This window comes from Patagioenas fasciata, chromosome 2 (assembly GCF_037038585.1).
Source record: "Patagioenas fasciata isolate bPatFas1 chromosome 2, bPatFas1.hap1, whole genome shotgun sequence".
Classification (NCBI taxonomy): Eukaryota; Metazoa; Chordata; class Aves; order Columbiformes; family Columbidae; genus Patagioenas; species Patagioenas fasciata.
The window spans coordinates 46,042,092-46,055,638 of NC_092521.1; the positions used below are offsets into that span (position 1 = coordinate 46,042,092).

General features: G+C 38.9%; 1 protein-coding gene across 5 annotated transcripts in view; it reads left to right on the plus strand.

Annotated features, from left to right (window-relative positions):
• NOL4 (nucleolar protein 4) overlaps positions 1-13,547 on the plus strand; it is a 193,959-nt gene that overhangs the window by 145,482 nt on the left and 34,930 nt on the right. The gene's annotated exons all lie outside the window — the stretch shown is intronic.

Genomic DNA, 13,547 nt, shown 5'->3' on the forward strand with positions numbered 1-13,547 from the left:
AGTTTGAGCATCCTAATGGTTTAGTAATTGTAACTGAATCAAAGACTATGTAAGCTATGACGGTATACAACTGTCGGTGTTTTCAGACATTAATATTTTAATATATTACTCAGTAGCACACAAATGGGTAAATAATAAGTCTTCTCACCAATTGGCAGTTTCATTATCTCTAGAAAAACTTTCATATTTCCAAAACCCTGGAAAGCTGGAAGCAACTAGGTTGCTACACGCCTTATATTTGATGTGTCTTAGCTATCTCTCTTGCCTTTAGATGACAGTAGAATCACCTCATCATTACAAATAGATATCATTTAGTGATTAAACATATCATTATTTTTTTTTAAATGAATCATCTGCAAACCCTCTGATTACATTAAAAAATTACGGGAGATGATGATTGAATTTTGCTGTTTCTCTCTTTCTCTCTGTCTTTCTCTTTCCTGCAGTCTCTGCAGAATACTTATGATTTCCATATGCTGTTTAAGATGTTAGCTGACAGCTTTAAGAACAAAATATCAGGTTTATTTGTAGGGCAGGACCACTATTGGCCAACATAAAAAGCAAAAACAGAAAATAATTTTTGTATGTGTTTGTGATTCTAATTGACTGCATGGTTTGATTGTTTGAAACACGGAGATACCACTGTTTCTGAACAATGGAAATGAAGATGAAAAGAGACAGGTAGAATAAAGGACATCTGTACATACAGAAGTGCCAAAGATTGACTGGTGGTGTACCTGTCAGATTGTATCGCCTTCCAAAATAAAATAAGGAAAAAAAGAAAGTAAATATTTTCTACAATACACTAAGTAGCCTGAAATTGCATCTACACACCCTGGCTGAAAATAATGCAGTAACATTGAGCTCAGCTTTCATGGTGCCAAATATTTTTATTTTGCTGTACTTTCAGTTGAAAATACTTACAAAATCAGTTGATACCAGCAAATGTCCTCACTGTTCCAATTTATGGCCTCATTACTGTCATTATTCACACTGATAGGCAGTTATGTAAACTCGCTCTTTTTTTGTCATCTGAAAAACTTGCACAACTGTTTTGCAATATGACCCAGCTGACCCATAAGAGCGAGGCTGGCTTGAATTCAGTGCACATTTGCAAACGTTACTTTCATATGAATAAACGTTGCAGGATCAAATTTATTCCAGGGAAGGGAAAAGGAGCAGAGATTACCAAGAATGTGATCCAAATAGGCAATCTTTATAGTTCAGAAATATTCCTTTTTTTTTTTTTTTTTAATAACATTCCATGACATCTTATGATGGGCTTTATTTTTTTAACAAACAAATTACCCTCTAAAATATTGACTTTGCTGCCTGTGAATGGAAGTGACAAGGCACTGAAGCTCATGCCAAAGTTTTCAGCCCTCTTGGGCCTGAAGGGAAATCTGTCTGGTTTCTCTGTCCACAGGTAGGAAAACAAGTCAAAGACTATCCAAAGTCTTTGGAGGAGCTCCCATTAACTTCCTAAGAGAATAAATGGTGGTTTAAGTTTATGCCTGGAATAATTCTAAAATGTAATACATATCCATTTGTTGTTTTAAATTATTTTCTAATTTCTGAATTACTGTATCAGCATCTTCTGCCTTGGCTGCAGTGACCATGAGATAATGGAGTTCAGGATCTCATGCGGCAGGACCAGAATACCAAGCAGAATTGCAACCCTGGACTTCAGTAATGCCAACTTTGGCCTTTTCAAGTAATTGCTAGGGGAAATCCCGTGGGAAAAGGTACTTGAAGGTAAAGGGGCCCAAGATAGTTGGTTAGCGTTCAGAGACTGCTTCTTCCAAGCTCAAGATCAGAGCATCCTAACATGTAGGAAGTCAAGGAAGGGAACCAGGAGACCTGCGTGGTTAAGCAGGGAACTGCTGGGCAAGCTCAAGTGAAAGAGGAGAGTTTACAGAGCATGAAAGGAGGGGCTGGCCACTTGGGAAGAATGTAAGGCTCTTGGCAGAGGATGAAGGGACGCAACTAAGAAAGCTAAGACCTCCTTAGAATTAAACCTTGCGAGAGTGGTCAAGGACAACAGAAAAAGCTTCTTCAAATACATGGCAGATAAAACTAACACCAGAGGCAATGTAGGTCCACTGATAAATGAGGTGGGTGCCCTGGTGACAGAAGATACAGAGAAGGCAGGTTACTGAATGCCTTCTTTGTCTCTGTCTACACTGCCGGAGGCTGTCCTGAGGAGCCCTGAGGCCACAGAGGATGTCAGGACAATGGAGGAGTTTGCCTTGGTTGATGAGGACTGGGTTAGAGACCAATTAAGCCATCTGGATATCCACAAATCCATGGGTCCAGATGGGATGCACCCACAGGTGCTGAGGGAGCAGGCTGTGGTCATTGCTAGACCACTGTCCATCACCTTTGCCAAGTCTTGGAAAACAGGAGAGGTGTCTGAGGACTGGAGGAAAGCAAATGTCACTCCAGTCTTCAAAAAGGGCAAGAAGGAGGACCCAGGTAACTGTAGACTGGTCAGCCTCACCTCCATCCCTGGAAAGGTGATGGAACAACTTCTCTTTGGTGCCATCTCAAGGCATATCAAGGATGAGAGGGTCATTAGGGGCAGTCAGCATGGCTGTACCAAGGGGAAGTCATGCTTAACCAACCTCATAGCCTTTTATGAGGACATAACCAGGTGGAGAGATGATGGCAAAGCAGTGGATGTGGTCTACCTTGACTTCAGTAAAGCACTTGACACGGTCTCCCACAGCATCCTCGCTGCTAAACTGAGAAAGTGTGGTCTGGACGATTGGGTAGTGAGATGGACTGTGAACTGGCTGAAGGAAAGAAGCCAGAGAGTCGTGGTCAATGGGGCAGAGTCCAGTTGGAGGCCTGTATCTAGTGGAGTCGCTCAAGGGTTGGTACTGGGACCAGTGCTATTCAATATATTCATCAGTGACTTGGATGAGGGAACAGAGTGCAGTGTCAGCAAGTTTGCTGATGACACCAAGCTGGGAGGAGTGGCTGACATGCCAGAAGGCTGTGCTGCCATCCAGAGACCTGGACAGGCTGGAGAGTTGAGCGAGGAAAAAATGAACAAAATATAACAAGGGCAAGTGTAGAGTCTTGCATCTGGGCAGGAACAACCCCAGGTTCCAATATAAGTTGGGGAACGACCTGTTAGAGAGCAGTGTAGGGGAAAGTGACCTGGGGGTCTAGGTGGCCAGCAGGATGACCATGAGCCAGCACTGTGCCCTTGTGGCCAGGAAGGCCAATGGCATCCTCAGGTGTATTAGAAGGGGGCTGGTTAGTAGGTCCAGAGAGGTTCTCCTTCCCCTCTACTTTGCCCTGGTGAGACCCCATCTGGAATATTGTGTCCAGTTCTGGGCCCCTCAGTTCAAGAAGGACAGGGAACTGCTAGAGAGAGTCCAGTGCAGAGCCACAAAGATGATTAAGGAAGTGGAACATCTCCCCTATGAGGAAAGGCTGAGGGAGTTGCGTCTTTTTAGCTTGGAGGAGGCTTGAGGGGTGACCTCATTAATGTTTATAAATATGTAAAGGGTGAGTGTCACGAGGATGGAGCCAGGCTCTTCTTGGTGATAACCAATGATAGGACATGGGGCAATGGGTACAAACTGGAACACAGGAGGTTCCACTTAAATATGAGAAGAAGCTTCTTCACTATGAGGGTGATAGAACACTGGAACAGGCTGCCCAGGGAGATTGTGGAGTCTCCTTCTCTGGAGACATTCAAAACCTGCCTGGACGCCTTCCTGTGTAACCTCATCTAGGTGTTCCTGCTCCGGCAGGGGGATTGGACTGGATGATCTTTCGAGGTCCCTTCCAATCCCTGACATTCTGTGATTCTGATTATAAGCAGTTTTAAAAAACTGCTACCATGGACAGAGGCACTTGACTGGATTTTAAATGTACTTACCATTTGTGACAGTGGAAAAGAATCCCTTTGTCTGGATAATAACTTTTGTTCAAAACAATCATGAAAGGGCATGTTGCTGTTGATTTGAATCAGGTGCTGTCCTCAAATACAGCAAAACAGGATAATGATCTCCTCAGGAGCAGTACTGCTGCTGTCGTTATATTAAATAAGACGTCAGATAATAATCTCCACAGGAGATGCCTTTTGCTGTAGACATATTAAACACAAGTTTTTCTTGTTGTTCAGGTTCAGAATGCTACATTTTGAGCATCTGTTTGCAAGAGAAAAAGAAAATAATCTCGTATATGGTATATGACAGTTCAGGCTGTGCATGGAACAGTGCAGCTACCTACAGTGTTGTATTGTAAAGTGAAGAGAATATGTAAACACTGAGATAAATTAGTGTAAGACTGCATGGTAAAGATAAAAAAGCATGCCTGAAGCCTGCTTCTGTCAGTTATTTGCCATCTGTAATCCAAGTGACAGTTCTGGCTGCATAGCAGGCCAATTCTAGCTCCAAGGCAATGGGAAAGACTTAGTCTCATGAGTGTTCATATTGTTAGTTAACATGTTTCTTAGTATTAATATTTTTAAGAGGTTGCTTATAGTTATTCTGCTTCTATTTATGACAGATAATTTTCCGTGGACTCCAAGGCAGCTTGCATAGCTTCTTCTTATGAATATTCCAATGAGGAGTCCCCTTTCTACATTGGAGAAGCTTTCTCCATTTGACTACTCAGCTTGTAATTATGTCATTTTCATTCTGACACAAGCATATCTCTCAGCAAAATTTTTATCATGAATTGTAAGACTGTTTTTCTCCTCGCTTTGTCTCTTGCTTATGGGACATTGAGGATGTTCTCTTACTAAATTCTATGACCTTGCTCAGAATTTTCCGTTGTGAGGGAAGTTTGTCAAGTCCTGAAATCACTGATTTTTGGATGGGACCTCTAGGTTGTGCTTACACCTGTGCTTTGGTGTAGCACTTTGTGAATTTCTTGAAGTTCTTCATGTTCTTAAAGAAATATTTTTTTTCCTCCTCATTAGCTCATAAGCAAAAGAAAAAATATATTACTGCCTCTTTATCAAGGACTGCTATAATGAGAATTCCTTTATATACATTAAATGTTTTGTGACCTATATATGCTATACAAGAGGAATTTTCTCCCTGAAATGGTCAAATGACCTGTTTCACTAATGTTTTTAAAATCCATACTTTAGAATTTTCCCAACATCTGTGTAGAAAACTACCAATTAAAAAAACATAGTAGACAGCTGCTGTGGTTATGTGGTATGTATTTATTTAGCTCCAGCCCAGAAAAAAATCAGGTGCTAGAGATAATAAATGAGGCTGAATTAACTTAATAATTATGTTTTCTTCCTATGTTCTGCTTGCACCCATCTTCATGTTCTCCTGTCATCAATCCTACTGCATTTAGTTTGAAACTACATTTATAGTATCCTTTTTAAAGTTATACCATTTTTTCTATGTGTATCCCAATGCAAGAGCAAGGTCTTAAACTCCCATTCTCAAAGAGATTCTTCATTTCATTTAAGCAAAAGGAAATCCTTCTTCCTAGGCACTACTGTAACACAAAGCAATAGTATGAAAGAGCTAAGTGTTCTTATGTGTTGGATAGAAAAGACTAGTCAGAAATGCGTTTTCTTCTCCAAAGATAAATTTGGATGTGTCAGAGGAGTCACACTATGCCTGAAAGCAGTTCCTCAGTTAGATCCCAGCATTCTTCATCCCAGCTCCTTCTGTCCTGTCGGCAGCCTCAGTAACATGTAACCAAGCTCCATGTGTTTTCCCTGCTTCTGTATTTGGTTGTGCCAACTGACTGTTAGAGGCATTTTAACAATTTGCAACTGTGCACATGTTGATTTTGATGCTTTAGAGGTGTCTAGTGGCTTGGAGTGCTTCTATATGGTGACTGAATAACTTCAGTGGGGACTGGTTTTCAGAAGGGGGTATGTTTTGTGAAATCTGCCTTGTTAAATTTTCTTGGGATAGATATCTGGCCTCTCTTTTTAACTTTCAGCTTTAGAGAGAGGAAGCTTTCATTATTTACTGAATTTAGTGCTGAATGGTCCAGCCGCCCTTGCGGTTACATTGCTTTTCAGTTCTCTAGGCCTTTTATGGCCAGAAAGATCATAAGCATCTTCTGGCAGAAGAGGGTCTGTTGGTCTGGGGACGCATACCTAATCTTGATTAATAAGGTGGGGAACATTAAGAAAATTACCACAAGAACAGTTATGTGAAGATGTACATGATAGGTGTTGCTTTGTACTATACCCCAAACACCGTTGACTGGTAACTTTCCTTTCTAAGCATCTTACTCTTGTTAGTGGTTAGCTAATGTAAGTCTGATGGGCAACCTGGTTGAAAAAGGTCAAAGTTTCTCTTTGATCAACTTTGACTTTTTGCAATAGGTCTCACATTTCCTTAAAAAATCATAATCTAGAAACAGTTTCCCTAAGGTTCTTAAATGTTTGTTTGTTTTTCCCATGGAACAGTTAAGTGAATATTGATGTGATTGTTCAGAACTGCCTTAAATCTGTCTCAGATACATTTTGCTTTTCAATAAATAACTTTTGCAAGTATAGGCAATTTTGGAAAAGTGAGTGGCAGAAGAAGTTACACTTTTTCTAGTGACCTTGGAAAATGTGAAGAAGTTAGCCTTGAAAAAGGCATGATATTTGGAAACAGAATGAAAACTAAAAAATGGAAAGCATCTAGCAACCTGATAGTAATTCGTATTTTACATTTTGTGAGGGAGGAAAAGACAAGAATGCAATTTTGTCATTTATTTCACTTTTTTCTTGAATGTAGAAGAAAAACAAACCACTCCAAAATGGCACTAAGTTCTGATATAGAAAAAAACCCTCTTTTTAATGAAAAAAGAAAGTAGTAAACATGTCAGTTTTAATTTTGCTGTGATTCTGACTTAGATCAAGACCTCTGCTGCAATGTTTCTTGATTAGCTGATTTGTGCTGGTAGCTTAAGAGTAGAGGAGCTGGTTCAGTGTATTTGTTTAGAAGAAACAGAAAATGATGTTAAATCAGACTCAGTTTTTTCCTAGTCCTCTGGAGTTTTGCTAGTAAATTGTCTGCTGTTGGAGTGTCCAATCCAATCCCCACCTAGCTCAAAAGGGATTAGTTCAGCATGACAGTTCCTGAGGTTCTCTTTCACTGTGAAATATCAGATAAATTCATGACAGAGGTAATCTTACCGGTTTGCTAGAGAAATTAGTTGAGTTGGGCTCCCTGAGCAATCGGTGAAGTGCTTAGATGAACCAGTCCAGAGGGATCCATCCCCAGCTGTCTCCTGGGTCAACTTCTGGAGATACCTGTCTGAATGAAACAAAAAGGAAGCCTAGGTGACTAGTTTAGACAAAATACTTGAGGTTTAGGTGGATGAAGTCAGATGGATCTTTTTTCTGTTGTTCACATAAGTCGTATAAAATTTCCACTAGCCTCACAGAAACTGCTCTCAGATTAAGCCCTGTCTGTAAGCACAGCAGTGGCAGCAGCAGCAGAATGGTGCTTGATTGGAATGTGTCACTTGCTTAACGTTTAGACAGGAATGTGGACATGTGAAGATACATGTGGATCTATTTATGTGCTGTCATAATCAAGGTGCAACACTCAATGTTTCAATTAAATTTACTTTAAAGCTGAAAACTTAAAGAACTAGTGTGAACATCACTGAACATCTTAAAAAACTTCTTCCATTTAAGAAAATATTTCTAGTTACTTCTTTGAATTCCTTAGGAGGTGTTACAATTGAGTGTTTATTACAAGACCACAAGACTGAGCGAAATATATCAAAACCCTGTCTGAAACACAGGGCTACAAGCATTAAAATGCCAGTCAGCTTTGTATTTCACCATTCGGTTCTAACTAACAATTATAAAAGTTCATCCAATAGAGTGCAGTACTGTACTTCAGTATCTAAATTTAAAAATACTCTGTGGAAAGGTTTCTGAATGCTTTGTAACTGTGCCGTGTAGGACAGTTCTCTGTCATACATTTCACTGCATTACACTGATTAAAAAAACCTCATTTGAAGATAATCTGTACCCTGTCTTGTAAAGTATTTTGAATGTTTTTTTTATGAAAAAATGCCATTTAGGTATTGCATACAGTTATACATATGTTGGGGATTTTAACACATTGTTAGATCTCAATAAGCTGTTATGAAAGAGCTGTGGTGTATTTGAAATACTTTATTTTGGAAATGAACTGGTCTTATGATACCTGAGGGAAACGCTGACATGCAGGAGAGCACTAGGGGAGTAGCATGTTGTTAGGAGCCCAACATGCAAAGAAGTGCTTAGTGGCACCTCTGGAAAAACTCAGTTACTGTCAGTGAGGCATCTTGGGCATTCGTCTTCACCTTCAGATGCCAAATCTCCTTGGAAAATTTGGAACTATTTTTTTTCAAGTGTGAGTAATATTTAAAATATTTTCTCATTCCCCTGTTTACCTTAGAGTTCGTCCATTTATATTAGGGTCTCCATGAACAAAATGAAGTAACTTGTATGTTTATGTGCTTGCAACTGTTTTATACGGAAAGATCTCTTTTTCACTGCTAATTGGCCTAAACTAAAAGGTAGTATCTGTGCACAAATGTCAGGTTATAAAGTTTGGCATTGTAGCAAATGTGCATGTGTGTACATTATCTGACAAAACAGATAGTTCTATTTTTTCAGAACTGAGTCAGACTGGTGTAACATGTAAGAGTACCTAGACCAAGCTTCTGTATGACAACTTTGGCTTTTATTTTAAATAAATACTGGATTTCGCAAAAATGCCAAGGTAATGACCTTAGAGACAACAGATCTCTAAGCACAGGAATACAGGAGATCACTAACTTCTTCCTGGTGAATATACTGCTCCTAGTGGTTTAGACTGAAATATAATTAATCTGTTATATCAATAATTGGTACATTTATACCAAAAGCATACATTTGAAATTAGAACATCGCAGGTTTTTTAGAATCTGTATAGAAATACAGAAATTTGTGAATATGCCCAAAAGGGTATTTTATGTTTCCCATAAAGATACTGCAAAGGTACCTCGCTTTAAACAGAAGACCTTATGATACCGTATACAGTTGGTGTACTGCAAATGGGTATTTTACAGCATATTGAAAGTGCTAGTCTCTTTTATGTTAAGGAATCAGAGATTATACTACTGGAGCTAATTTCTAGAAAATCTGGACAAAGGATTTATTATTTCAACTACTAAAACATTAGCTACCTTGCAGGCCTGCTCCATAACTCCAGAAAGGCTTGTTGTAAGATGCTTTGATTGTTGAGAGCCAGATCTAGAGATCATCAAAGCCATGGAATGATCTTCATTGGGTTTAATTTTCTTTAAAGCAGACCAACAGTTATTTGACTACAAAGATGTATCACCTAATTTGACTTTTCATTAAGAATTCTGCAAAAATGTATCTGTCAATAATTTGCACAAAAATTATTTCCTTTAAAACCATGCAGATGTTCCTGTCCATTATGATGGTTAAGTGTGGTTGTTGCTTTGTCATCATCATCATCTCCAGGGTCTGTGGTGGTCTCAAGAATCAGGTTTAAATTGCCTTGAAATGCAGTTTCAAATGTGAGAAGACTGGAGATGGTTGGTCATCTGCCTTGGGCTACTGAGGGAATTTCAACCTCTTCCTGAATGTCAGTTGCTTCAACAGATGTTAAAACCAGAGACTTCTGCGTGTACATAAAACGTAGCAAATTCCCTTACATCTTTTGTCAAAATGCTCTTCGCCTACATCATGTTAGAGGCTGAATGTTAGTCGTGCGTCAGCTGAAGAGACGTACAAAACCTAAGAACAATGTGTGTTCAAAATGTGGCTGCTGTTTTAGTCCATTCACAAGCAGTATTGCGTTTTCAAATAAATAGAAAGAATTCTATACACTGCTGCTGTGTGATGCACAGAGGCATATAGTCTTCTCAGAAGGTCTGTCTTAAGCTGTTTACTGGATTCTCTTTAAGTTTTATTCATCTCTTCACCTGAAAGTTTCTGTAAAATTTTCATGTGCCTCTTTTCTATCTGTCTTTGTTTCAAAATGACAAAAATGTTATCCTGCCTTCTAATTTTGCCATGTGATCGTTAGTTTTAGTAGACTGAAGTTTAGAGGCTTGCTTCTATTGTTTTAGACATGGGTAGTCCCAGTGTAGTTATTTCCTGCCTTACAATCACTGTGAAGTGAAAAAATACCAGTCTGGGGCTGTGAACATTATGTATCAAACAACACTAGCTGCATTCTACAAGTTAAAACTGGTCAGGTTTTAATTTTATAATGCCTTTTTCTTTTTTTTTTTTGTTTTAGAAATGTTAGTTTGTCAAAAGTTTTCTGTTTTGACAAACTCCAGTAAAATGAAACCTGGTTTCCTGCTAGTCCAGTGGGCAGGTTGTGGATCCAAGGATTGTGGGGGGAATCTGGGAGCCCTTGGAAATGAAGGCTTCTTGGGTCCCACATTTCCTGCTGTAGTCCCAAACATGCAGGAACCAGCACTCAGCTCTCAGCTCTGTAGAACTGATCCCGGGAACCCAGAAAACATTGCTTTGAGATCTGCAGGCTTCCTTCTGCAGAACCGAGTGATGTTGTTTTTGCCATGTTTCCCAAGGCCTTGGATAGGGAGTTGAGAAATATTCAGAATCCCATAGCGACTGGGATGCTTGAGCTTCTTACAGATGTGGTTTCATAGCTGGTAGTCATGTTAGAGATCACGAATAATCAGAAGTATAGAAGATGAAGAAGTTAAGCTAAGGCAGAATGGGCCTCTGAGCTTAGAAGATGGGGCTAATAATTCAGTTTATTTTAAAACTTCTTTTAAAAAGTGATTGTTTCAAAGTATCTTTTCCTCTTAGGCAAGGCTTTTCAAAATTGATCATTTTGACATTTCACAGATATGACATCTCATGGAACAGAAAATCTCCTTTTTAACAGCTCTGCTGCTAGTGACAGAGGACTGTGTTTGTCAGCGCCAAACTAGTTCTCTGCCTGAGTTAAGCTGATAGAACCTGAACCTTAATCAGATTATTTTCTCCTGTGCTTTGTTATATTATTTTAGTCCCTGGGTGATTCAACCATGCATTCATTACATTCTCCCTAAGGTTCCCTCTAGATGTTTTTTGACATGAATATATCAACAGCCAGCTGCAGTGATGAGAGAAAGTATAGGTTAGCACATATTTCAAGAGGAAGATGCTCCATTACCTGAAGCTTTCCTCATTTTTGCAGGTTCTAATTTTGAGTTCAATATTTCAACAGCAAACACATAACCACTGCACTCCTTTTCAGATAAAACGATGTGACTACTCGATTTTTATGGTAACTATTTTTTTTTTCTTTTATAAAACACTTCAATAAACCTATTATCTCCCATAAACAAAGAAGTTGGAGGAACATGGGTTCATTTTACTTTTTGTTTAGAACTTTTTTTTTTTTGGCTCATATGTGGCCTTCTAAATATCCATCGATGTATAGGTATGGTTATAGCTCTAAATAAAGACCCGAGCTGGAGGAGTTATTCAGGTGTTTACTTGTCATTTTTCAAGAATGTCACTGTGTGGCCACTGTTGGAGAACCACACTGAGACTTCCATCCAGCCAACGTGATCAATGTACCTTGACCATAGGTAAACAGCGGTATGTACAGTGATACTTGGCCACCAAATACAGGGAGGGATATAGCCTGGCTAAGTGATGTAACAGCGTGTTCAGAGTAACATCACCATTCTAGGAAGGCAAAATAATAAATATAATGCTTTGTCACTGAAAACCTTCTGCAAAGCCTTGCTCCCTCCTCTGCAGCTCTGAGGAAGGTGTTTGCTTGTACCGTACTGTTAACTTCTGCAATGGCACCAGGGGTTAACATCAGTGTCACTCATCTCTTAGACTGATCTATTTTTAAAAGTTCATGGGAATGCATTGTTTACAAACTAGAAAGAAGTTCAATAGTTTGTTCTGTCAAATGAATCCAAGTATATCTCATTGTAGCATTGCAGCCTCTGATTGTCTTTCTTACTCAGCTGTTACACTGGTGCCAGGGAGCTTGCTCTTGGATGAGTGGGGAGAAATAAGCCTATTGCACAAGTGAGGGAGACCCATAAATCCCTATTTATTTCGAAAAGCTAGTTCAGCTTCTGGTCCCAGACAGGCTGTGGTCCCATGCATTAGAGAATGTACAGTGTCAGATAAAAAATCAGCATTCTGCAGAGCACATACAAAGTCAATAAATGGACTTTAATTTTTAAAAGTAAAAATGGAATATTAGTAATGGTTGGCTCCTCGGTTTCTGGAATGTTGCAAAAACCATAAAATCAGTTCAACCGAGATATTGAATCTTTTCTAAGCTTGTCTAAGAACTGAATGGGAATACTTCAAAACTTGTTTCCAAAACCCAGTGACATGTCATAACAAGTCCATACTTATGGTTTTAGCAGAAGGTATAACTTAAAAAAAAATAAAACAAAACAACAACAAAAAACCCTAACACCAACCAAAACAAAACCAAAAACCGAACCATGTGAAAAACAAACAAACAAAAACCAACACCTAGAACCCCACGGACATACAGCCAGTTTCTCAGTAGGTACAAATTTACATAGTACTTTGGAGTTAAATGAAGCTTTGAAAACTCATGGAAGTCCAGAACCAGTTCAATAAATTGCAGGCTCTGGAACGGGCTTATGCGTGTATCAGTGTCTGGGTTACTATTCACATTTATTTTCTTGGGAGTTCAGATATATCTTTTCATACTAATGAAAAATATTAGTTTTATTGTGAGCTTCAGTTTTTAGAAAGAATGTTTTGCATGTGATTAGGAAAATAGGTATGTGAATATTATTCTTAATGAACTGGTACAGAAGACCATGTTGGAGTTCATGACCAGCAATGGATTTTAGCATTCCCTTGTTTTTTTGGTATTCATGGCACCTTTAACCTAAAACATGTAAGTGCTATGAAATTATAATAATAGGTTTTGAATTGAAAAAAATGAACCATATCTAGTTGAACCACAAAATATCTGCATTGTTGGAAGGCTGGCATTATCAAAAGAAAAACAGATTTTTTTTTTTTTAAGTCTTTTTAAATCACATCAGTCATGTTGCAGCAAGGAATCCAAATATTCATATACTACAGATTGTGACTGCTCTGAAATGTTCTGACAATCTGTTATGTTTTGAGTGATGTTTCAACCCTATCACTTGGGGTTTTATGTTTTGTTTTGGCTTGTAATTTTTTTTTTTTTTGGTGACTATAAAAAACCACTACTCATCTCTGTCACATGCTGTACAGGATAAAAAGCCTTTCAGTTTTCTTAACAAGAATCAGATGGCCAGGGTGCTGCTGGAACGCAGAGAATATGCCACTGTCTGTTCAAAGTACAGCTTAATGAGCCTGACTAAACACTCTGGACAATAGAGCTGTGGGGGGAGAGGGCTCGTGGATCTGTGGATCAGCTGCAGCTTTAACATCTAACTAGTTTCATTTTTCATCTTTACAAGTTCCATTTCCCTGTTTTGTTGGTATAAACTACATTTCAATGAGCGGACTTTCCTGCCTAAGTGCCAGTATTGTGTGCTTTGAAAAAGGATACCGTGGATTATGCTAGAAATAA